Here is a 24,182-nt window from a genome sequence, read left to right on the forward strand (position 1 = left end):
TCCAATAAGATCTTGTGCATGCATCTTGCTGGGCTGATGCCCTTAAGATCACTTATAGACCACCCAAGGGCTGCCTTGTGTGTCCTTAGCACTTGAAGTAGTGATTTCTCTTCCTGTGGATTTAAAGCAGAGCTTATGATCACCGAAAAAGTGTCACCATCTCCCACAAATACGTATTTCAGGGATGATGGTAGTGGTTTGAGCTTGGGTTTAGGAGGTTTCTCCTCTTCTTGAGGAAACTTCAGAGGCTCTTTTATTTCCTCTGATTCCTCCAGATCAGGCTGGACATCTTTAAGGATATCTTCTAGCTCTGATTCGAGACTCTTAGCCATGTTGATCTCCTCTACCAGGGAGACAATAATATCAACACGCATGCAGTCTTTTGATGTGTCTGGATGCTTCATTGCCTCAACAGCATTCAGCTTGAACTTGTAACAACCCTAGTTTTTGAAAATCAAATAATTAATTATTTGTGATTTATTTTAAGAAAATTATTTTGCTAAAGGTAATTAAATGGAGTTTCATGATAATTGGAGTTTAAATTAATTAGAATTTTTATATAATCTTTATTGGATATTTGGTATAATTGAAATTATAATTTTGATAATTGAAAAATAAGAAGAATTGTATAATTTAATTTAAATAAATTCTATTTTAAATGAATTATGTTATTAATTTGAACTCTCAGAAATTATTTTATTAGAAATGATTAGATTGATATTTATAAATACTTTAAGTTTAAGTCAATTAATATTTGTGTACAATTTTTATTATAATTAGTTATTTTATAAATTGAAATTAATGTTTTAGAGATAGAAAATTAATGAGAAGTTATATTATTTAATTTGAATAATTAATATTGAGTTTAAACTATATTTTATAGAAATATAATTAGGGTTAGGGTTAGGGTTTCTCAATTGTCATGATATAGATTTGTGTTTGGTGAAAACTTGTCGTAATGATAATTGATGAACTGAGTTAGATTTGTGTTTGGTTTGGGGTTATTGTGATGATGGTTGAGGTTGTGAAATTTGGAGTAAGTTTGATGATGTGTTAGTGCTTCAATTGGATTATTGAATTCAGGTTAAGGCTGTGAATGTCTTTGGGCTTTGTTGTAAGTGTTTGAAGTTGTAATTGATATTATTTTCTCTGATATGGATGGAATTGTTGAAAAGTTTTGACTCTATGCGATTATACTAAATTAGTTGAGTTGTGTGGCTGAAATTATGATTGGAATGATTGAGATTTTTGATTGGTACGTTGGTTGAATTTGTTGATTTTGTGAGATTGAATTATAAATTGTTTGATGAGAGATTATTGTGATTTCGGTTTTTGATGGGTCAAATTGAAACTATTGCTGTTGAGTTGGTTTATTGTAATGGGTTTAGTTAGCGATTAATTGAAGTTGGGCTTAAGGAATAATTGGAAGATTGAATCTTAAAATGTTGAACTAGTTGCTGAAAATCTGATTTTTGAGGTTAAAAGATGACTTTGGGAGTGAATTAGTTATTCACAATGATAATCGAAATGATATGAGAGTAAAGGCTGAGTAAACTGTAATTAAAGTTGTTGTTGGAATTCAATTTTCGGAAGTTTGAATTAACTATAGAACTAGTTAAGATTTTTCAAAGTTAAAATGTAAAACTTGATTTTCTGCATTACTTTTAAATGAAGCCGAAGACTTTCAAAATCTATAACTAATTCTGTGATGATCGGAATTGCGTGGGACCAAATCTGGATTAAGCTTTGAGATATAGGAAGCTGGACTAGTGAATTTGAGGCTTTTTTATTAAGTTTATGATTTATGGTAAATTTTTGAATTAGGAATGCCAAATCTGGTTTTCTGCAGGACGCTTAAGACAGCAGCAACTTGCTTCCTCTGTTAAAAATTCTCCAGTTTGAATTTTGAAATGAAACCAATTTTAAATGAAACCCTCGTCCTAGTACTTTAATTTCATAAAAATTTAGAATTGTTAGAATTGTGGTTTTAAAGATATGAATTTTTAAAGTAAGATGTATTATGCAGTAAAGATCAGGTTTTATTTTCTATGTCAGTAACTTTGAGCCTTTATAATTTTTAATTCTGGAATGATATTGAGATGCAACTAATTGGAGGTGAAATTTGAGTAAGTTTAGTATATATGATTTAAATTTTAGGGTATTCCATGTTTTAATAAGTGAGTTAGGGGACTTGGAAGAGGTTATGTTTAATGATTTGTAAAACAGACTTCAGCAGAAAATTACCTAACTTCCAAGCTACGTAAGTCCTTCATTAAAAATGGTATGACCCTGGAATCAATTGAAAAAGAAATTTGGATAAGTTATGTTTAACCAAATTAATTTTGAAAGTTGTTGGATTTAATTTGGATTTTATATGAAATTTCGAATGTTGTACGCTGCTGCTGTCTTCTGGTTTTAAGGCACTATAGAGCAGTCACGGTTTTGCTTATATTCCCGAAGCTAGAGTCAGTAAAAAACTGTGATTTTTAGTTTAATAGGAAACTTAATCCGAGACGGACGTGTGGATATAAGGTTTGCGTAATTCCGAATTCGTTTGATATTTTTAAAATAAAACTGAAATTAGACTGCCGATGTTGTTTTGGTAATTACTAGGATATGGAATTTGAGAAATAGATTTTCTATACTATTATCAAATATTTTTGAGAATATATTATTGTGGCAATTGTTGAGAAAGCTTTGATGAGACTTGTTGAGAAAGAGGGAACCCGTAAGGGTGGCTAAGTCCAAGTTTTAGGGGAGGTGCTGCCGAAATTTTATAAAATTTGAGGTTTTATGTGAGAAGTTATTTTAGAATATTTGGATTTGAAAAATGATTATTTAAGTTTTATTTGATTACTTCTAATGAGAGGTTATGTTTTGAAAGGTTTAATGAAATTAAAATAAATGATTTTCTTGAGTCTTTTGATAGAGGACTAAACTGAAAAATAGTTTTAAAGTTGGCTTGAGTCAAGATTGCTAAAGTAGAGATTATGACTGGCTTGATGGTTAAGATTTTTATGGATAAATGCCTGAGAAAGTTAAGAAAGGTTTAAAGAAAAATGTTAAGAACTCAAAGGGAAAAAGAGAATGACGAATTGATATGTGGATTGTTGCGTTTTAGAAAGGATAATGAAAAGTGATAAAAGGCAAAAAAATCCCACGAACTGTTAGTTGTTTAACTACGGGGAAAAGCCCACGAATTGATAATTGGTTAAAATCGGGAAGTACCCACGAACTGAATGATCATTGATCTCGGGGAAACCTATAAATTGTTATTTGTTTTATATGCGGGGGAAAACCCACGGACTGATAATCATTGATTACGGGAATAACCCATGAATTGTTGTATGCTGATCTCGGGTATAACCCACGAACTGAAGATCGCTATGTTATTGTGTATTGATCTCGGGGAATAACCCACAAACTGAAGATCTCTGTTTTGTTTGTGAAATGATCTCGGGGATGCCCACGAACTGAGGATCACTGTTTCCCCTTGTGCGTATATTATGGGGTCGGGCTTTGCGCCGACTGCCGGTAGTCACGAAGGAGTGGTATTCTTACCACCGACATATATGCACTAAGGACACAAAGGGAAACCATATCTGGGACTTGTTCCTAGGTAATGTTGGGCTGCAGGGTGTAAACCAACACGTGAGCTCATGGCCTGCTTAGGACAGACATGCATCATATTGTTTGTGCATATGCATTTGATCGTGTTGCTTGTCTTGTTTCTTTGTGATTGTGCTGTTTGTCTTGGTGACTTGCTTGTGTGTTTGATTAGATATTTTTGTTGATGCTTTGAACTTAGTGAAGTATTGAGGAATGGTATTTGTGAAGTGAGGTTTGAGTATATTATTTATGTTGCTGATTTACTTAGTTATTGTGATGGTTGAGGAATGCTATTTGTAGCTGAAGAATTGCTAATGCGGTTGAGACTTTATTTAAGTAATATGATTTAAAGAAAGGGATTTAAACGGTTTCAAGTAAGTCTTAAGAAATTTTTGAAAAGGTTTGGTAAAGAAAACTGCATTGGAAACTTGAGTTAATTATTTGCATGTAAATCATTACTTTTACGGCATTCCCATTCCTTACTGAGAACGTGTAGTTTGTTCTCACCCCAAAATCTTCCACCCTTTCAGTGACACAGGTACGAAGATTCAGTTTGAAGCTGCGGGCGATTCTAGAATTTATTTACGAGTTAAGTTTATGACTTGAGATTCTTTCATAGAGTTCCCTCGCCCTTACTGCTTAAGGTTTTTATTTTATGCAGAGGGATAGGAGTTGTACCTGAATTTTATTTAAATTCTTTTGTATAATATTACTATTATTAATAATTATGTGATTATTATTACTTGGTGATGTTTGCTATTAGATTTTAATTAATAAAAACAAAAATTTCTGGTATTTTTACTAAAATTGAATCGCGATATCGAACTAAAGGCTTAATAGTAAATAGTTAATAAGGAAAACAGGTCAGTAACGCCTTACTTTTGGTACGATCATGACGTATTGGAAGTTGGGTCGTTACAGAACTCGTCCTCATTGACTCTTAAGGTCACCTCCCCTTTTTGGATATCAATGAGGGTTCGTCTAGTTGCTAGGAAGGGTCTTCCTAGAATGAGAGTTGCACTTTTGTGCTCCTCCATTTCCAGCACTACAAAGTCAGCGGGAAAGGCAAATGGCCTAACCTTGACAATCATGTCCTCAATTATGCCTGATGGATATTTAATGGTGCCATCAGCAAGTTGAAGACATATCCGGGTTAGTTTGACGTCTTCAACCAAGCCGAGCTTCCTGATAGTAGATACAGGGATTAGATTGATACTTGCCCCAAGGTCGCATAGGGCTGTCTTGGTACAAGTCCCCTCTAATGTGCATGGTATCATAAAGCTTCCGGGATCCTTAAGCTTCTCTGGTAAGCTTGTTAGGATGACTGTACTGCACTCTTCAGTGAGAAAAACTTTTTCTGTTTTTCTCCAATCCTTCTTATGACTTAAGATCTCTTTCATGAACTTAGCATAAGAGGGTATTTGCTCAAGTGCCTCTGCAAACGGAATCTTTATTTCAACAGTCCTGAGATAGTCTGCAAAGCGAGCAAATTGTTTATCCTGTTCCGCTTGGCGGAGTTTCTGAGGATAAGGTATTTTGGCTTTGTATTCTTCAACCTTAGTTGTTGCAGGTTGATTTCCTACAGAGGCAGGTTGAGAAGCCTTCTTAAGGGAGTTAGTATCATCACTTGCAGGTGTCTGATCCCTCACTGGCGTCTGGTGATGCGCATAAACTTGTTATGCTACGATTTAGGAAATTGCACGATCGGCAAAATTCCTTCCGGCAAGTGCACCGGTTATCGTCAAGTAAAAACTCACACTAGAGTGAGGTCGAATCCCACAAGGATTGGTTGAGTGAGCAATTCGGATTAGAAGTTTGTTCTAGTTGAGCGGAATCAAGATTTACATGAGAATTGCGGAATGTAAAATTGGCGGGAAACGTAAATGACAAGAAATTTAAATGGCGGAATCTTAAATTGCATGAATTAAAGAGCAGAAGCTAGATTGCTGAAATTAAAAGGGAATGGGGGTGATTGCATGAATGTAATTGCAGAATGTAAAGAGAAAGTGGAAATCAGAAATGGGGAATTCATTGGGTTATAGGAGATATTGAGATCTCCGAATCAAAACATGTTTATCTCTTCCTCAAGCAATGCATTCATTGAATTTTGCTTGGCAATCTTATATGATTGGATCCCAATCCCTTGGCTCACCAATTCTCTCTAAAAACAAACAAATTCCCAATCCCTTGGTTTAAATGTTCATAAGAAGAGATGATGCTCGATCACTGATTATACCACACAGTTTCATGAACCACAATTTGGTAGGATTACATGTCACAATATCCATCCAAACCCCAATCCAATTCACTGTGAGAAAGCTTCTCTAGCATGAATCCTCCATTCCTTTCCCAAGGTTCCGAAGGATTCCAATTATGGGTAGTTTCTTTCCCAAGACAACTACCCAATGGAATTAGATCGAGAAGCTTTCTAACAAAATTCAAGAGAAAAGATTGAAGAAGAAGATAAACTATTATTGATTCATTGAATTACAATAGAGCTCCCTAACCCAATGAAAGGGGGTTTAGTGAGTCATAGCTCTGAATTCAATTACAAAGATATGAAAACTAGCCAAAGGTAAAGGTAAAAGTCCTTCCTAACTTAAATTCTATCCTATTTATACACTTTCTATATTGAGCTTCTGTTGTGTTTCTTGGGCTTTGAGGCCTCTCCCTGCTTTCCTTTTGCCTTGGGTTTATGATCCATAATCTTGATGAGGCTGTTGATCCAAATTCTGTAACATTCATTGAGCCAACTTAGTGATAATCAAATAATGACACATGACTCAATAATTTGAAATTTCAGACTCATCAATCCTTCAGGCCCAATCCCATAAACCATGATATTCAATTGGGTTTCATACCAGAGTAAGTTTAAGTTAATGTTTGTGCTCAAATACTAACTTAAACCGCAATATTTTTGGCCCAGAAACCTTTTCCAAGAGTGGCGTTTAAGTTGCAGTTTAAGCTTAAACTGTAGCTTAAACGCCAGACACTTCCAGTGATGCCATTTGTGGAAGCACGTTTAAGCTTCAGTTTAAGGTTAAACTGAAGCTTAAACGTGGAAATGGAAGAAGGCAGCCCTGGAGGGTGACTTAGTCGAACACGTTTAAGCTTCAGTTTAAGGTTAAACTGAAGCTTAAACGTGGAGATAGGAAAGGCAGCCCTGGAGGTCGAACACGTTTAAGCTCCAGTTTAAGGTTAAACTGGAGCTTAAACGTGGAAATAGAGAAAGCCATCTGGGAGGTCGAACACGTTTAAGCTCCAGTTTAAGGTTAAACTGGAGCTTAAACGTGGAAGCTGAGAAAGGTAGCCCTGGAGGTGTCGAACACGTTTAAGCTCCAGTTTAAGGTTAAACTGGAGCTTAAACGTGGGAATGGAGAAAGCAACCCTGGAGGAGAAAACTTGGTCGAACACGTTTAAGCTCCAGTTTAAGGTTAAACTGGAGCTTAAACGTGGAAATGGCTCCCTGGTGCACTTCCCATTTCTGGCGTTTAACCTCCAGTTTAAGGTTAAACTGGAGGTTAAACGTGGAAATGCTTCCTGAGTGGCATTCTCATTCTGGCGTTTAACCTCCAGTTTAAGGTTAAACTGGAGGTTAAACGTGGAAATGCTTCTTTGGTGAGACTTTCATTCTGTCGTTTAACCTCCAGTTTAAGGTTAAACTGGAGGTTAAACTTCAGTTTCAGCATTTCTTAGCCTTCATGATTCTGGCGTTTAAGCTCCAGTTTAGACTTAAACTGGAACTTAAACTCCACATGTGATATTCAAGCTTCCTTTATTGACTTTGTTGCTTCCTTGCCTAGCCTCTTCTTCCCTGAAACCATCCAAACAATTGCATCAAAGTCTTGCAAAATTTCATGAGAAATCTTCCATTCATAGCATTCAAGTAATATAACTAAAAACTCATGGAATTTGCATCAAAATCATACTGTTTGGATGGTTCATTGCTTTGTTATTCATTTAACCATTCTTGGTTACTTTAAGCTCAAGAAAATGCGTAAAACCACTAAAACTAACAGAAAAATACTAGTGAAACTAGCCTAAGATGCCTTGGCATCATCTGGACGCCAGAACTGGACATGGATTGGGCATTTAAGGCCAGATTCCTACCCTTTTCTGGCATTTGGACGCCAGAACTGGATGTGGAATTGGAGTTTAACACAATTTTTTCACCTGTTTCTGGCGTTTGATCGCCAGACATATTCCTCTCTGGGCTCTTACTGTCCTCAGAGGGATTTTGGGTTGCAGCTTGCTCCTCCTCTATCAGCTGTTCTTTTTTTGGCTTTCTGCTGCTTTGAGTTGAAGTGTTTAGCGTTTTTCCACTTCTTAATTGAACTGCTTGGCATTCCTCTGTTATCTGTTTTGATAACTGCTGTTTTGTTTGATTCAATTGTGATTCCATATCCTTGTTAGCATTTTTGGTTTCTTGTAGCATCTCTTTAACTTCTGCTAACTGCCTTGTTATAGAAGATAGTTGCTGATTGAGTTCAGCAACTTGTTCCTGAGGACTAAAGTCAGTTGATACTGCCTTGGCTTCTTCTTTCATGGAGGACTCATTACTTATGTACAGATGCTGATTTCTAGCAACTATGTCGATAAGCTTTTGAGCCTCTTTAATAGTTTTTCTCATGTGTATAGATCCACCAGCTGAGTGGTCTAGAGATATCTGAGCTTTTTCTGTAAGCCCGTAGTAGAAGATGTCTAACTGCACCCACTCTGAAAACATTTCAGAGGGGAATTTCCTTAGCATCCCTCTGTACCTCTCCCAGGCATTATAAAGGGATTCATCATCCTCTTTTTTAAAGCTTTGGATGTCCAGCCTTTGCTGTGTCATCCTTTTTGGAGGGAAATATTGATTCAGGAATTTGTCTAATAACTGTTTCCATGTTCTTATGCTTGCTGTAGGTTGGTTATTTAACCACCTCTTAGCTTGATCTTTTACAGCAAATGGAAACAGTAATAATCTGTAGACATCCTGATCTACTTCCTTGTCACGTACTGTGTCAGCAATTTGCAAGAACTGTGCTAGAAACTCAGTAGGTTCTTTCTGTGGAAGACCGAAATACTGGCAGTTTTGCTGCACCATGACAACGAGCTGAGGATTTAGCTCAAAACTACCTGCTTTGATGGGAGGTATACAGATACTACTCCCATATGCAGCAGTAGTGGGATTAGCATATGACTCCAGAGTCCTTTTGGACTGTTCATTTCCACTTAGATCCATGATGGAGAAAGGGAGATAATGTGGATTGTAATAAAAAATTATTTTATTTTTTTAATACCGAAAATTAAAAGGAAAATAAAATAAAATAAAATAAAAAAATTAACTATAATTTCGAAAATTAGAAAAATAGATAAAAATGAAATTGAAAATTAAAATAAGTAATTAAATTAAAAATATTTGAAAAAGGTATGATTTTAAAATTCGAGATTGGAAAAGATAAGATAAGATTTTGAAAAAGATATGATTTTAAAAATTTTGACCAAATCAACCTAATGAATTCGAAAATAATGAGCAATTAAAGGAAATGATATTTTTTTTTGAATTTTATGAAGAAAGAGAAGAACACACAAAAGATACAAGACTTAAAATTTTTAAATCTAATGCTCCTTGTTTTTCGAAAATTTTGGAGGAAAAACACTAAGGAACACCAAACTTGGAAATTTTAAGATCAAAATATAAAGAAGACTCGAGAACACCTTGAAGACTCACAAGAACAACAAGAATAAAATTCAAAGACTCAAGAACATAAAAAGAGCACCAAAATTAAAACTTTTAGAAAACTAAAAATAAATTTTCGAAAATTAAAGAAAAATAACAAGAGAACACCAAACTTAAAAGTTTGACACAAGATTTAATCAAAGAAAAATTATTTTTGAAAAAGTTTTAAAAGGAAGATACCCAATTACCAAGAACATAAGCACAACGCTCTAGCCAACTGAGCTATAAATTTAACGTGTTTTTTAAAAAAAGGTATTTAATGTATATAAAATTTTTTGAATACTGATAATTTGAAAACGCACAAGAAAAACAAGAAAAGACACAGAATAGGAAAAACTAAAGATCAAACAAGAAAAATAGCAAGAACAACTTGAAGATCAAGAAAGAACAATGAACACAAATTTCAAAAATTTAAAGGAAAATAAAAACATACAATTGACACCAAACTTAAAATATGAATCTAAACTCAAACAGAAGACTCAAAGAAAAATTAAAAATTAATAAAGAAAATAGTATTTTTGAAAGGAAAATAGCAGATGCAATTCTAGTGACTCTAAACCAACAAAAATAAATTATTCCTAATCTAAGCAACAAAATAAACCGTCAGTTGTCCAAACTCGAACAATCCCCGGCAACGGCGCCAAAAACTTGGTGCACGAATTGTAAATCACACTTTTCACAACTCGTACCACTAACCAGCAAGTGCACTGGGTCGTCCAAGTAATACCTTACATGAGTAAGGGTCGATCCCACGGAGATTGTCGGCTTGAAGCAAGCTATGGTTATTTTGTAATTCTTAGTCAGGAAATCAATGATAGGAGTGATATATTTATGAAGAGTAAATAGCATAAATTAAATAATACTTGTTATGCAGTAATGGAGAACAGATTGAGGATTTGGAGATGCTCTGTCTTTCGAATCTCTGCTTTCCTACTGTGTTCTTCTTCACGCACGCAAGGCTCCTTCCATGGCAAGCTGTATGTTGGTGGATCACCGTTGTCAATGGCTACCATCCTTCCTCTCAGTGAAAATGATCCAAATGCGCTGTCACCGCACGGCTAATCATCTGTCGGTTCTCACTCATGTTGGAATAGGATCCATTGATCCTTTTGCGTCTGTCACTTGATGCACAAAAACTTGTCTCTCAACAATTTTCCCTCGGCAAGTATGCCGAATTGTCGTCAAGTAAAAACTCACAATAGAGTGAGGTCGAATCCCACAGGGATTGATTGGTCAAGTAACTTTAATCAGAGGAATGTTCTAGTTGAGCTAAGCAGGAATTGAGTTGAGATTTGCAAAAAAGTAAATAACAGAAAATATAATTGCTGGAAGTAAATGACGGAATGTAAATGACAGAAAATAAATTGTAGAATCTTAAATGGGGATTTGAGGAAATGAACATAAAGGTAAATGACAGAAGGTAAAGAGAATGGGTAAGATTAGAAAGGGGGGATTCATTGGGCTCAGGAGATGTTGTATTCTCTGGATCAAGTTCATTCTCATCTCTTCCTCAATTAATGCATTCATTGATCTCCTTGGCAATCTTAAGTGATTTGATTCCAATTCCTTGGCAACCCAATCTCTCAAATCTTGATCAATAGCCAATTCCTTGGTCTAATTGCTTATGAGAAGAGATGAAGTATAGTCACTGATTATACCACATGTATTCCCAAATCAGAGTGTTGGTAGGATTATATGTCACCATATCCATCCAAACCCCAATTTGGTCCAACATGAGAAAGCATTTCTAGCATGATCTCCTCATTCCGCTTCCAAGGTTCCGAAGAGATCCAAGTATGAATAGCTTCTTTTCCAAGACAACTACAAAATTGGATGAAGATTGAAAGCTTTCTAGTAAAATCAAGAGAAAAGAAAGAAGAAGAATTATGAAAACTATTATTGATCCATCAAATTACAACAGAGCTCCCTAACCCAATGAAAGGGGTTTAGTTGTTCATAGCTCTGGGAATGAAAAGCAAAGATGGAAAATACATTCTAAAAGTAAAACTAGAAGTTGCAGAGAAAGTAAAATTACACAAAGAGTAGTTCTCCCAATGGCCAAAAGCTCTCTCTTCTAGTTCAAAACTACTCCTATATATACTACTCTTCTGATCTTCTAGTTGGATCTTCATGTCTTGGATATGGGCCTTTGGATCTTTGAGTTGAAGCAGTTGCAGTCTTCAGTGGGCTCAGCTTTGCTTGCAGAGAAAGTGTGAGTTAGACATGGACGTTAGTTAGGACGTTAGTGGTGTTAACGTTAAGTGAAAATGTAGGTTCGAGAACATTAGTGACAATCACCTTTTTCACTAACGTTCCTAACCCAAGGGTCCACGTTAACTTCAATGTTAGTGGCACTAACGTGACCACTAACGTTGCCTCTTGGTCCTTCGCAAACATTATTGGCATTCACCTTTTCCAATAACGTTTGCTTGTTGTCCTTCCTCCCTATGTTTGAGTCCACGTTAGTGTAGCTAACGTGACCCTTAACGTGGGCATGCCTCAGCTTCGAGAGCGTTAGTGACACTTACCTTTGTCACTAATGCTCCAAATGCCCCTTCTCACGTTAGTGCCTCACGTTAATTGTATTAACGTGGCCACTAACGTGGTGGTGATTGCCATCTCCAATGTTAGTGACAAAGGTGAGTGTCACTAACGTTGGCTCATCATTTCTTTCCTCCACATTAGCTTCCATGTTAATGTAATTAACGTGGCAACTAACGTGGCTAATAGTGGCTTGGTCCAACGTTAGAGTTCACGTTAATGTAACTAACGTGACTCTTAATGTGGCTAAGTGTGCCCTTTTTTCCAACGTTAGTGGTATTCACTTTTACCACTAACGTTGGAGCTTTACTTTTCCTCCATGTTAGCTTCCACGTTAATGTAGTTAACGTGGCAACTAACGTGGGCTATGATGGCTTTCGAAAGCGTTATTGGCGATTACTTTTCTCATTAACGTTGCAAGCTAGCTCCCATTCCACGTTAATGGTCACGTTAGTTAGACTAATATGTCTATTAACGTGGCATCTTCCTTGCTTCCTTTGTCCTGAAATCAAGCAAGTAAAGTGCATCAAAGCTAGGTTCTAACTCATGAGATCATGCATAATCCATTTTATCATTCAATTCATGCATAATTCTCATAAAATCATATAAAATTCACAATGTTTTCTTTAATCAAGATGTAAGTGATTATCTACCCAAAACTTGCTTATTAACTAAGAAAATGCATGAAACTACCCTAAAACAGTAAAGAAAAGGTCAATGAAACTGGCCAAAATGCCCTGGTGATTTAGGCAATTAGAAAAGGAATCTCCGAATACTGAAAAGTCATCCATAAAGACTTCAATGAATTTCTCTATTATATCTGAGAAAATGGAGAGCATGCAGCATTGGAAAGTTGCAGGTGCATTACATAGCCCAAATGGCATGCGCCTGTAGGCAAACACTCCATATGGGCAAGTGAATGAGGTTTTCTCTTGGTCTCTTGGATCAACCACTATTTGGTTATATCCTGAATAGCCATCGAGAAAACAGTAATATGCATGTCCTGCAAGTCTTTCCCACATTTGATCCATGAAAGGAAGGGGAAATGATCTTTTCTTGTAGCTTCATTGAGTTTTCTGTAGTCTATGCACATCCGCCATCCTGTGACGGTCCTTGTATGGATTAGTTCATTCTTCTCATTGGGGACTACAGTAATTCCTCCCTTTTTTGGGACAACTTGCACGGGGCTGACCCATGGGCTGTCTGAGATCGGGTAGATCACTCCTCCCTGCCATAACTTCATGACTTCTTTCTGTATCACTTCGTTCATGACTGGATTCAGCCTTCTTTGGGGTTGAATGGATGGTTTGGCATCATCTTCCAACAGTATCTTATGCATGCATATGGCCGAACTGATTCCCTTCAGGTCAGCGAGGGTCCATCCAATGGCATCCTTATGCTTTCGCAATACTTGGAGAAGTTCATCCTCTTGATCTTGGCCGAGGACTGAGTTTATGATCACTGGGTAACCTTCATTCTCTCCTAAATATGCATATTTGAGAGTGGGTGGCAGTGCTTTGAGTTCAAGTTTGGGTGCTTCTTTTCTTTCATTCTCCTCCTTTGGTGAACCCTGAACATGAATCTCCGCTATTGCAGCCTCTTCGCTAGATGCTGATTCCTCTTCTGTTAACCAGTTCTTCTTCTTCAAAAATATCTTATACTGCATCTTCCAGTGAATCCAACCTCATACATTCTCCCAATGGTTCTTGTGGGTAGCTCATGGCCTTGAACACATTGAATGTCATCTTCTCATTGTGTAATCTCAGGGTAAGTTCACCTTTTTGGACATCAATGATAGCTCCAGCAGTGGCCAAGAATGGTCTTCCCAAGATGATGGAGACCTTGGCTTCCTCCTTCATGTCCAGCACTACAAAGTCTGCTGGGAAGATAAAATCTCCTACCTTCACCAGCAAATCTTCTACTATGCCATGAGGAAACTTGAACGATCGGTCTGCCAGTTGTAGGGCCATTTTTGTTGGCTTGGCCTCCTCAATCCTCATTTTTCTCATCATAGCTACTGACATCAGATTTATGCTGGCTCCTAAATTACATAGGGCCTTCTCCACCGTGATTTCCCCTGTAATGCAAGGAATCTAGAAGCTCCTAAGATCCTTCAATTTCTGGGGTAGTTTGTGCTGTATGATGGCACTACATTCTTCGGTTAGTATCACAGTCTCATTGCTCTTTCATCTTCTCTTCTTGGTCACTAATTCCTTTAAAAACTTGGCATAGAGTGGCATTTGCTCTATTACTTCAGCAAAGGGTATGTTGATTTGTAGTTTCTTGAAGATTTCCAAAAATCTTAAGAATTGGTTGTCATCCCCTTTCTTTTTCAATTGTTGAGGGTATGGAGCTTTTAGGACATCTGGCTTCAACATTTCTCCTTTTTGCTGTGAACTGGGAGTGGGAATTTGGGCTTCATCTCGTTCCTCTTCCCTTTCATTCGAGTTCTTCTCTTGTGGTTTCTTGGGAGTTTCCTTCAATTCCTTCCCACTTTTGAGGGTGATGGCCAGACATTCCTCCCTTGGGTTTGAGTCAGTGTTGCTGCACAGGTTATTACTGGGGACTTGCTTGAATAAGTAGCCAATTTGTGTCTCAAGTTTCTTGATGGCAGCATCTTGATTCTGCATATTGGACTGCACTTCCTCTCGGAACATTTTACTATCTTGGAGTTCCTTACATATGCCTTCAAGTAGAGTCTCAATCCTTGAGAGTCTATCTTCGGATGATGGTGAGTTAATATTGGACGGATGAGAAGGGCTATTTTGGTTTTGGTATGGATGTTGAGAGGTGTTGTTAGGTGGGTGCTGATATGATCTCTGTGTGGAATGTTGGTGAACTGCATTATTGTTGGGGTTGTGACGTCTCTGATCTTGGCCTTGATCTTGTTGATTTCCCCACCCAAAGTTTGGGTGGTTCCTCCAACCAGGATTATAAGTTTTGGAGTATGGATCATGGGTCTGCCTCGGTGAATTTCCAATGTAGTTGGCTTGTTCCTGATCACCCTCTGCTTCTTCATTCACTCCTTCTTGACCTGCTGATGAGGTGGTGATTGCTGCTACTTGGTTCCTCTCCATCTTCTTGGTAAGGTCAGCCAGCTGCTTGGTGATCATCTTGTTTTGGGCTAGCAGTGCATCCACATTGTTTAGCTCCATTACTCCTCTAGTGTCGCCTCTTTCAGAGGCATAGAAGTAGTCATTCTCTGCTACAGTCTCAATGATATCTATAGCCTCTTCAATGGTCTTCTTCTTGTTCAGAGATCCCCCAGATGAGGGGTCTACTGCCTTCTTTGATTCGTAAGAAAGACCTTCATAGAAAATGTGTAACTGCACCCATTCATTGAACATATCTGGCGGGCACCTTCTTGTCAAGTCCTTAAACCTCTCCCATGCTTCATATAGAGTTTCACCATCTTGTTGCCTGAAGGTTTGTACCTCAGCTCTCAACCTGTTGATTCTTTGAGGAGGATAGAATCTCGCCAAGAATTTGTTCACCACATCTTCCCAGGTTATTAAACTCTCCTTCGGGAAAGATTCTAGCCATTTAGATTCTAGCCATGTTAGTGACAATCACATTTTTTCACTAACGTTCCTAACCCAAGATGGTCCACGTTAATTTCAACGTTAGTGGCACTAACGTGACAACTAACGTTGCCTCTTGGTCCTTCGCAAACGTTATTGGCATTCACCTTTTCCAATAACGTTTGCTTGTTGTCCTTCCTCCCTACGTTAGAGTCCACGTTAGTGTAGCTAACGTGACCCTTAACGTAGGCATGCCTCAACTTCGAGAGCGTTAGTGACACTTACCTTTCTCACTAATGCTCCAAATGCCCTTTCTCACGTTAGTACCTCATGTTAATTGTATTAACATGGCCACTAACCTGGTGGTGATTGCCATCTCCAATGTTAGTGACAAAGGTGAGTGTCACTAACGTTGGCTAATCATTTCTTTCCTCCACGTTAGCTTTCACGTTAATGTAATTAACGTGGCAACTAACGTGGCTAATAGTGGCGTGGTCTAACGTTAGTGACAAAGGTGAGTGTCACTAACGTTGGCACTTCTTTGTTCCGTCCACGTTAGAGTTCACGTTAATGTAATTAACGTGACTCTTAACGTGGCTAAGTGTGCCCCTTTTTCCAACATTAGTGGTATTCACTTTTACCACTAACGTTGGAGCTTTACTTTTCCTCCATGTTAGCTTCCACGTTAATGTAGTTAACGTGGCAACTAACGTGGGCTATGATGGCTTTCGAAAGCCTTATTGACGATTACTTTTCTCATTAACGTTGCAAGCTAGCTCCTATTCCACGTTAATGGTCACGTTAGTTAGACTAACGTGGCTATTAACGTGGCATCTTCCTTGCTTCCTTTGTCCTGAAATCAAACAAGTAAAGTGCATCAAAGCTAGGTTCTAACTCATGAGATCATGCATCATCCATTTTATCATTCAATTCATGCATAATTCTCATAAAATCATATAAAATTCACAATGTTTGCTTGAATCAAGATGTAAGTGATTATCTACCCAAAACTTGCTTATTAACTAAGAAAATGCATGAAACTACCCTAAAACTGTAAAGAAAAGGTCAGTGAAACTGGCCAAAATGCCCTGGCATCATCACTACGCCCAGCACTCGTGAGTTTGAAGCTCGTCACAGTCATCCCATCCCAGATCCTACTCGGAATACCACAGACAAGGTTTAGACTTTCTGGATCTCAGGAATGGCCGCCAATAATCCTAGCCTATACCACGAAGACTCTGATCATGAACCAAGAGGCTAAGAGATACACACTCAATCTAAGGTAGAACGGAAGTGGTTGTCAGGCACGCGTTCATAGGTTGAGAATGGTGATAAGTGTCACGGATCATCACATTCATCACAGTTAAGTACAAGCGAGTATCTTAGAACAGAAACAAGCGTGATTGTATAGAAAACAGAAGTAATTGCATTAATTCATCGAGACACAGCAGAGCTCCTCACCCCCAACCATGGGGTTTAGAGGTTCATGCCGTCAGAAATACAATATGAAATGTGTAAAATGTCATGAGGTACATAGTAAGTCTCTAAAAGTTGTTTTTATACTAAACTAGTAGCTAGGGTTACAAAAAATAAGTAACTAAGTGCAGATAGTGCAGAAATCCACTTTTAGGGCCCACTTGGTGTGTGCTTGGGCTGATCATTGAGCTTTACACGTGTAGAGGCTTCTCTTGGAGTTAAATGCCAGGTTGTAGCCTGTTTCTGGCGTTTAACTCTGGTTTGCAACCTGTTTCTGGCGTTTAACGCCATAATAGGGTAAAAAATTGGCGTTAAACGCCAATTTGCGTCGTCAAAACTTGGGCAAAGTATGGACTATTATATATTACTGGAAATTCCTGGATGTCTACTTTCCAACGCAATTGAGAGCGCACCAATTGGTCTTCTGTAGCTCCAGAAAATCTATTTCGAGTGCAGAGAGGTCAGAATCCAACAGCATCTGTAGTTCTTTTTTCAGCCTCTGAATCAGACTTTTGCTCAGGTCCCTCAATTTCAGCCAGAAAATACCTGAAATCACAGAAAAACACACAAACTCATAGTAAAGTCCAGAAATGTGAATTTTGAATAAAAACTAATAAAAATATAATAAAAAGTAATTAAAACATGCTGAAAACTACTTAAAAACAATGCCAAAAAGCGTATAAATTATCCGCTCATCAGACACACACATAGACAAAACATAAAGCATATAATTCAAAAAACAGAAAAATAAAAACAAGGAAGTTAAAGAATGGGTCCACCTTAGTGATGGCGGCTTGTTCTTCCTCTTGAAGATCTTATGGAGTGCTTTAGCTCCTCTATGTCTCTTCCTTGCCTTTGTTGCTCCTCCCTCATGGCTCTTTGGTCTTCTCTAATTTCATGGAGGAGGATGGAATGCTCTTGGTACTCCATCCTTAGTTGTCCCATGTTGGAACTCAATTCTCCTACGGAGGTGTTAATTTGCTCCCAATAATTTTATGGAGGAAAGTGCATCCCTTGAGGCATCTCAGGGATTTTATGATGAGGAACTTCCTCATGCTCTTGTTGAGGTCCATGAGTGGGCTCTCTTGTTTGTTCCATCCTTTTTTTAGTGATGGGCTTGTTCTCTTCAATGAGGGTGTCTTTCTCTATGAAAATTCCAACTGAATTGCAGAGGTGACAAATGAGATGAGGGAAGGCTAACCTTGCCAAAGTAGAGGACTTGTCCGCCACCTTGTAGAGTTCTAAGGATATGATCTCATGAACTTCTATTTCCTCTCCATTCATGATACTATGGATCATGATAGCCCGATCTATAGTAACTTTAGACCGGTTGCTAGTAGGAATGATTGAGTGTTGGATGAACTCCAACCATCCCCTAGCCACAAGTTTGAGGTCAAGCCTTCTTAGTTGAACCGGCTTGCCTCTTGTGTCTCTCTTCCATTGAGCGCCTTCCACACAAATGTCCAAGAGGACTTGGTCCAACCTTTAATCAAAATTGACCCTTCTAGTGAAAGGGTGAGGATCTCCTTGCATCATTGGCAAGTTGAATGCTAACCTCACATTTTCCAGACTAAAATCCAAGTAGTTCCCCCGAACCATTGTGAGCCAATTCTTTGGGTTCGGGTTTACACTTTGATCATGGTTCTTAGTGATCCATGCATTGGTATAAAACTCTTGAACCATTAAGATCCCGACTTGTTGAATGGGGTTGGTGAGAATTTCCCAACCTCTTCTTCGAACTTTATGTCGGATCTCCAGATACTCACTCTTTTTGAGCTTAAAGGGGACCTCGGGGATCACCTTTTTCTTGGCTGCAACTTCATAGAAGTGGTCTTGATGGACCTTTGAGATGAATCTCTCCATCTCCCATGACACGGAGGTTAAATCAATTGCCTTCCCTTTCCTTTTTTAGAGGTTTCTCCGGCCTTAGGTACCATTAGTGGTTATGGAAAACAAAAAGCTTTAGCTTTTCTCACACCAAACTTAGAATGGTTGCTCGTCCTTGAGCAAAAGAAGAAATAAAAGAGTAGAAGAAGAAGAAATAGAGGAGATGGAGGGTTGGTGTAGGTTCGGCCAAGGTGGAGAGAAGTGTGTATGTTGTGTGAAAATGAAGGTGGTGAGGAGAGGTATTTATAGGATAAGAGAGAGGGAGTTTTCGGCCATGTATGGGTGGGTTTGGGAGGAAAATGGTTTGAATTTGAATGGTGAGGTAGGTGGGGTTTAATGATGGATGGATGTGAGTGGTGAAGAGGTTGTGGGGAAGAGGGTAGGATTTGATAGGTGAAGGGTATTTGGGGAAGAGGTTTTGATGGGATTGGTCAATGGTGTTTGGGGAAGAGTGTTATGGAAAGGTGTGAAGAGAAGAGAAGAAGAGGTAGGGTAGGTCGGGATCCTGTGGGGTCCACAGATCCTGAGGTGTCAAGGAGTTTGAGTCCCTATACCATTCTGGCATCCAAACGCCCATTCTGTGCCAATTCTGGCGTTTAACGCCAGCTCTGCTACCTTTCCTGGCGTTAAACGCCTGTCTGCTGCCCATTTCTGGCGTTAAACACCAGCCAGATGCCCATTTCTGGCGTTTAATGCCAGCCTGTGCCAGACAGCCCTTTTTGGTGTTAAACGCCCAAAGTGCTGCCCATTCTGGCGTTTAACGCCTAGAATGCTGCCAGGCTGGGCGTTAAACTCCCATTCTGCTATCCTTACTGGCGTTTAAACGCCAGTAAGCCTGTCCTCCAGGGTGTGCTATTTTTAATGCTGTTTTTCATTCTATTTTTGATTTTTCATTTGTTTTTGTGACTTCACATGATCATCAACCTAAAGAAAATATAAAATAACAATGAAAAATAAATAAATATAATTAAATAACATTGGGTTGCCTCCCAACAAGCGTTTCTTTAATGTCAATAGCTTGACAGTGAAGCTCTTAGAGAGCTTCACAGAAACTTAGAGCTTAGTGTTGGCCTCCCAACACCAAACTTAGAAGTTGAGTGTGAGAGCTCTGTTTGACTCTGCATTGAGAGAAGCTTTTCATGCTTTCTCTCCATGGTTACAGAAGAAGATCCTTGAGCCTTAAACACATGGTAGTCCTAATTCAATTGAAGGACTTACTTTCCTCTATCCACATCAATCACAGCTCTTGCTGTGGCTAGGAAGGGTCTTCTAAGGATGATGGAATCATCTTCATCCTTCCCAGTGTCTAGGATTATGAAGTCAGCAGGGATGTAATAGCCTTCAACCTTTACTAAGACATCCTCTAAAAGTTCATAAGCCTGTTTCCTTGAATTGTCTACCATCTCTAGTGAGATTCTTGCAACTTACACCTCAAAGATCCCTAGTTTCTCCGTTACAGAGAGAGGCATGAGGTTTATACTTGACCCAAGGTCACACAGAGCCTTCTCAAAGGTTATGGTGCCTATGGTACAAGGTATTTAGAACTTTCCAGGATCGTGTTTCTTCTGAGGTAATTTCAGTTAAACCAGATCATTTAGTACATTGATGAGCAATGGAAGTTCATCCCCCCAAGTCTCATTACCAAATAGTTTGGCATTCAGCTTCATGATTGCTCCTAGATATTGAGCAACTTGCTCTTCAATAATATCTTCATCCTCTTTAGAGGAAGAATACTCATCAGAGCTCATGAATGGCAACAGTAAGTTCAATAGAATCTCTATGGTCTCTATATGAGCCTCAGATTCCTTTGGTTCCTCATTAGGGAACTCCTTGGAGACCAGTGGACGTCCATTGAGGTCTTCCTCACTGGAAATCACTACCTTTCCCTCCTCCATGCATTCGGCCATGTTGGTTATATTTATGGCCTTGCACTCTCTTTTTGGATTCTCTTCTGTATTACTTGGGAGAGTACTAGGAGGGAGTTCAGTAACTTTCTTACTCAGCTGACCCACTTGTGCCTCCAAATTTCTAATAGAGGACCTTGCTTCAGTCATGAAACTGAGAGTGGTCTTAGATAGATCAGAGACTACAGTTGCTAAGTCAGAGTGGCTCTGCTTAGAATTCTCTGTCTGTTGCTGAGAAGATGATGGAAAAAGTTTGTTATTGCCGAACCGTGCTCTCCCACCATTATTATTATTGAAGCCTTGATTAGGCTTCTCTTGATCCTTCCATGAGAGATTAGGATGATTCCTCCATGAAGGATTATAGGTGTTTCCATAGGATTCTCCCATGTAATTCACTTCTTCCACTCCAGGATTCTCAGGGTCATAGGCTTCTTCTTCAGAGGAAGCTTCCTTAGTACTGTCTGTTGCAGCTTCCATTCCAGACAAACTCTGAGAAATCATATTGACTTGCTGAGTCAATATTTTGTTCTGAGCCAATATGGCATTTAGAGTATCAATCTCAAGAACTCCTTTCTTCTGAGTTGTCCAATTATTCATAGGATTTCTTTAGAAGTGTACATGAAATGTTTATTTGTAACCATTTCAATGAGTTCCTGGGCTTCTGCAGGCGTCTTCTTCTGATGAAGAGATCCTCCAGCAGAGTGGTCCAATGACATCTTGGACAGTTCAGACAGACATCTGATGCTCCATTCTGAAAATATGTGAGAAGGACACCTTCTGATCAATTGCTTATATCTTTCCCAAGCTTCATAGAGGGATTCACCTTCCTTCTGTTTGAAGGTTTGGACTTCCACTCTAAGCTTGCTCAACTTTTGAGGTGGAAAGAACTTTTCCAAGAAAGCGTTGACCAGCTTTTCTCAAGAGTTCAAGATTTCTTTAGGTTATGAGTCCAACCATGTCCTAGCTCTGTCTCTAATAGCAAAAGGGAAGAGCATAAGTCTGTAGACCTCAGGATTAACCCCCTGGGTCTTAACAGTGTCACAGATTTGCAAGAATTCAGCTAAAAACTGATGAAGATCTTCCAATGGAAGTCCATGATACTTGTAATTCTGCTGCATTAGAGAAACTAATTGAGGCTTAAGCTCAAAATTGTTTGCTCCAATTACAGGAATTCAGATGCTCCTTCCACAGAAGTCAGAAGAGGGTGCAATAAAGTCACCAAGCATCTTCCTTGCATCTCCACCATTGTTATTGGGTTCGGCCATCTCTTCTTCTTTTTTGAAAAATTCTGTCAGGTCCTCTCTAGAGTGTTGTGATTTAGCTTCTCTTAGCTTCCTCTTTAGAGTCCTTTCAGGTTCCGGATCAGCTTCAACAAGAATGTTCTTATCCTTGCTCCTGTTCATATGAAAAAGAAGAGAACAGAGAAGAATAGGAATCCTCTATGTCACAGTATAGAGATTCTTTTATGTGAGCAGAAGAAGAGAATAATAGAAGAATAAGAAGAGAGAAATTCGAACACAGAGAGGGAGAGATGGTTCGAATTTTTAAGAAAAAGAGAAGTGTTAGTAAATAAATAAATAAATAGAAAGTGATGAGAGAGAGAGAATTCGAATTTAAATTAAAATAAAATGAAAATATTTTTATTTTTATTTAATTATTGGTTAGTATTCGAAAATTAAAAAGAAAAATAAAATAAAATTTGAAAAAAAGATAAGAAATAGTAATTAATTTATTTAGTTTTAAAATTTTAGAGAAAAGATATGATTGAAATAGAAAACTTTTAAAATCAAAATAAAAGTCAAGTAGTTAATTGAAAAATATTTGAAAATCAATTTTAAAAAGATAAGAAGTTAGAAAAGATTTTGAAATTAATTTTTGAAAAAGATATGATTGAAATAGAAAAAGATATGATTGAAAATCATTTTGAAAAAGATTTGAATTGGAAATTAAAAAGATTTGATTTTGAAAATTAAAGTTGATTACTTGACTAACAAGAAACTAAAAGATATGATTTTAGAATTTAAAGATTGATCCTTTCTTAATAGGCAAGTAACAACTTGAAAATTTTTGAATCTAAACATTAAATGTTAGCATTAATTTCGAAAATATGAAATAAGAATAAGAAAAATATTTTGAAAATAAAATTTTTAGAATTTTCGAAAATATTAAAAAAAATGAAAAAGATTTGATTTTTGAAAAAGATTGAAAAAGATAGAATTTTTAATTTGAACTTTGACTTGATTAACAAGAAACAACCAAATTTTAAAATTTTATGAAATCAATTCAAATTTTTGAAATTTATGAGTGAAATAAGGGAAATATTTTTTTTTATTTTTGAATTTTTATGATGAGAGAGAAAAACAAAAAAAATGATGCAAAACACAAGAAATTAAGATCAAAACTAATAATGCATGCAAGAACACTTTGAATGTCAAGATGAACACCAAGAACACTTTGAAGATCATGATGAACATCAAGAATATATTTGAAAACTTTTGAGAAAAGAAAAACATGCAAGACACCAAACTTAAAAATTTTTATTCTCTAGACACTAATAATTCAAGAATGCATATGAAAAACAAGAAAAGACACCAAACAAGAAAATGCAAAGATCAAATAATGAAAATCATCAAGAACAACTTGAAGATCATGAAGAACACAATGATGAATTTTTGAAAATTTAAAGAAAAATAAAAAGGATGCAATTGACACCAAACTTAAAATCTGACACTAGACTCAAACAAGAAACACAAAATTTTTGGTTTTTATGATTTTATTAAAATTTTTTTTGTAATTTTTCAAAAATTAATTGGAAAAAGAAAAACAAGGATTTCAAAATTTTTAATAAGAATTCCAGGAATCATGTAATGTTAGTCTAAAGCTTCAGTCTAAAAAGATTAGACATAGATAGCCAAGTTTCAGCAGGACATTACATACAACAGCCAAATTGATGGGAATCAACTAGCTCATATGATGATAAAAGCATCATCTGAAACTCTAGAATTCATTCTTAAAAATTTTGAAGAACATAGAATAATTTATTTTTTTTGTTTTATTTTTTCAAAAATAAAAGGCTTAAAAATAAAATAAAATTACCTAATCTGAGCAACAAGATGAATCGTCAGTTGTCCAAACTCGAACAATCCCCGGCAACGGCGCCAAAAACTTGGTGCACGAAATTGTGATCTCAACTGCGCCAACAACTTAGTACGCACGATCGTAGTCTCAACTCTTTTTCACAACTCTGCACAACTAACCAGCAAGTGTACTGGGTCGTCCAAGTAATAAACCTTACGTGAGTAAGGGTCGATCCCACGGAGATTGTCGGCTTGAAGCAAGCTATAGTCATCCTTGTAAATCTCAGTCAGGCAGATTCAAATGGCTATGAAGTTTTGATAATTAAAATATAAATAAAATATAAAATAAGATAAAGATACTTATGTAATTCATTGGTGGGAATTTCAGATAAGCGTCTGGAGATGCTTTGTTGCTTCAGAATCTCTGTTTTCCTATTGCCTTCTT

At 37.4% G+C, this 24,182-nt stretch overlaps 2 non-coding genes across 2 annotated transcripts; both read left to right on the plus strand.

The window, feature by feature from the left end:
* The first annotated feature begins 15,214 nt into the window (after positions 1-15,214).
* LOC148577632 (small nucleolar RNA R71) lies at positions 15,215-15,321 on the plus strand. Its single transcript, XR_015902861.1, has one exon. It is a non-coding gene; the product is annotated as a small nucleolar RNA R71 (small nucleolar RNA).
* Positions 15,322-21,416: 6,095 nt separating this feature from the next.
* LOC148577633 (small nucleolar RNA R71) lies at positions 21,417-21,523 on the plus strand. The gene has a single exon (XR_015902992.1). It is a non-coding gene; the product is annotated as a small nucleolar RNA R71 (small nucleolar RNA).
* The last annotated feature ends 2,659 nt before the right edge of the window (positions 21,524-24,182 follow it).

The sequence above is a fragment of the Arachis ipaensis genome, chromosome B1 (assembly GCF_059453495.1).
Source record: "Arachis ipaensis isolate K30076 ecotype BB chromosome B1, ASM5945349v1, whole genome shotgun sequence".
In the NCBI taxonomy this organism is placed as follows: Eukaryota; Viridiplantae; Streptophyta; class Magnoliopsida; order Fabales; family Fabaceae; genus Arachis; species Arachis ipaensis.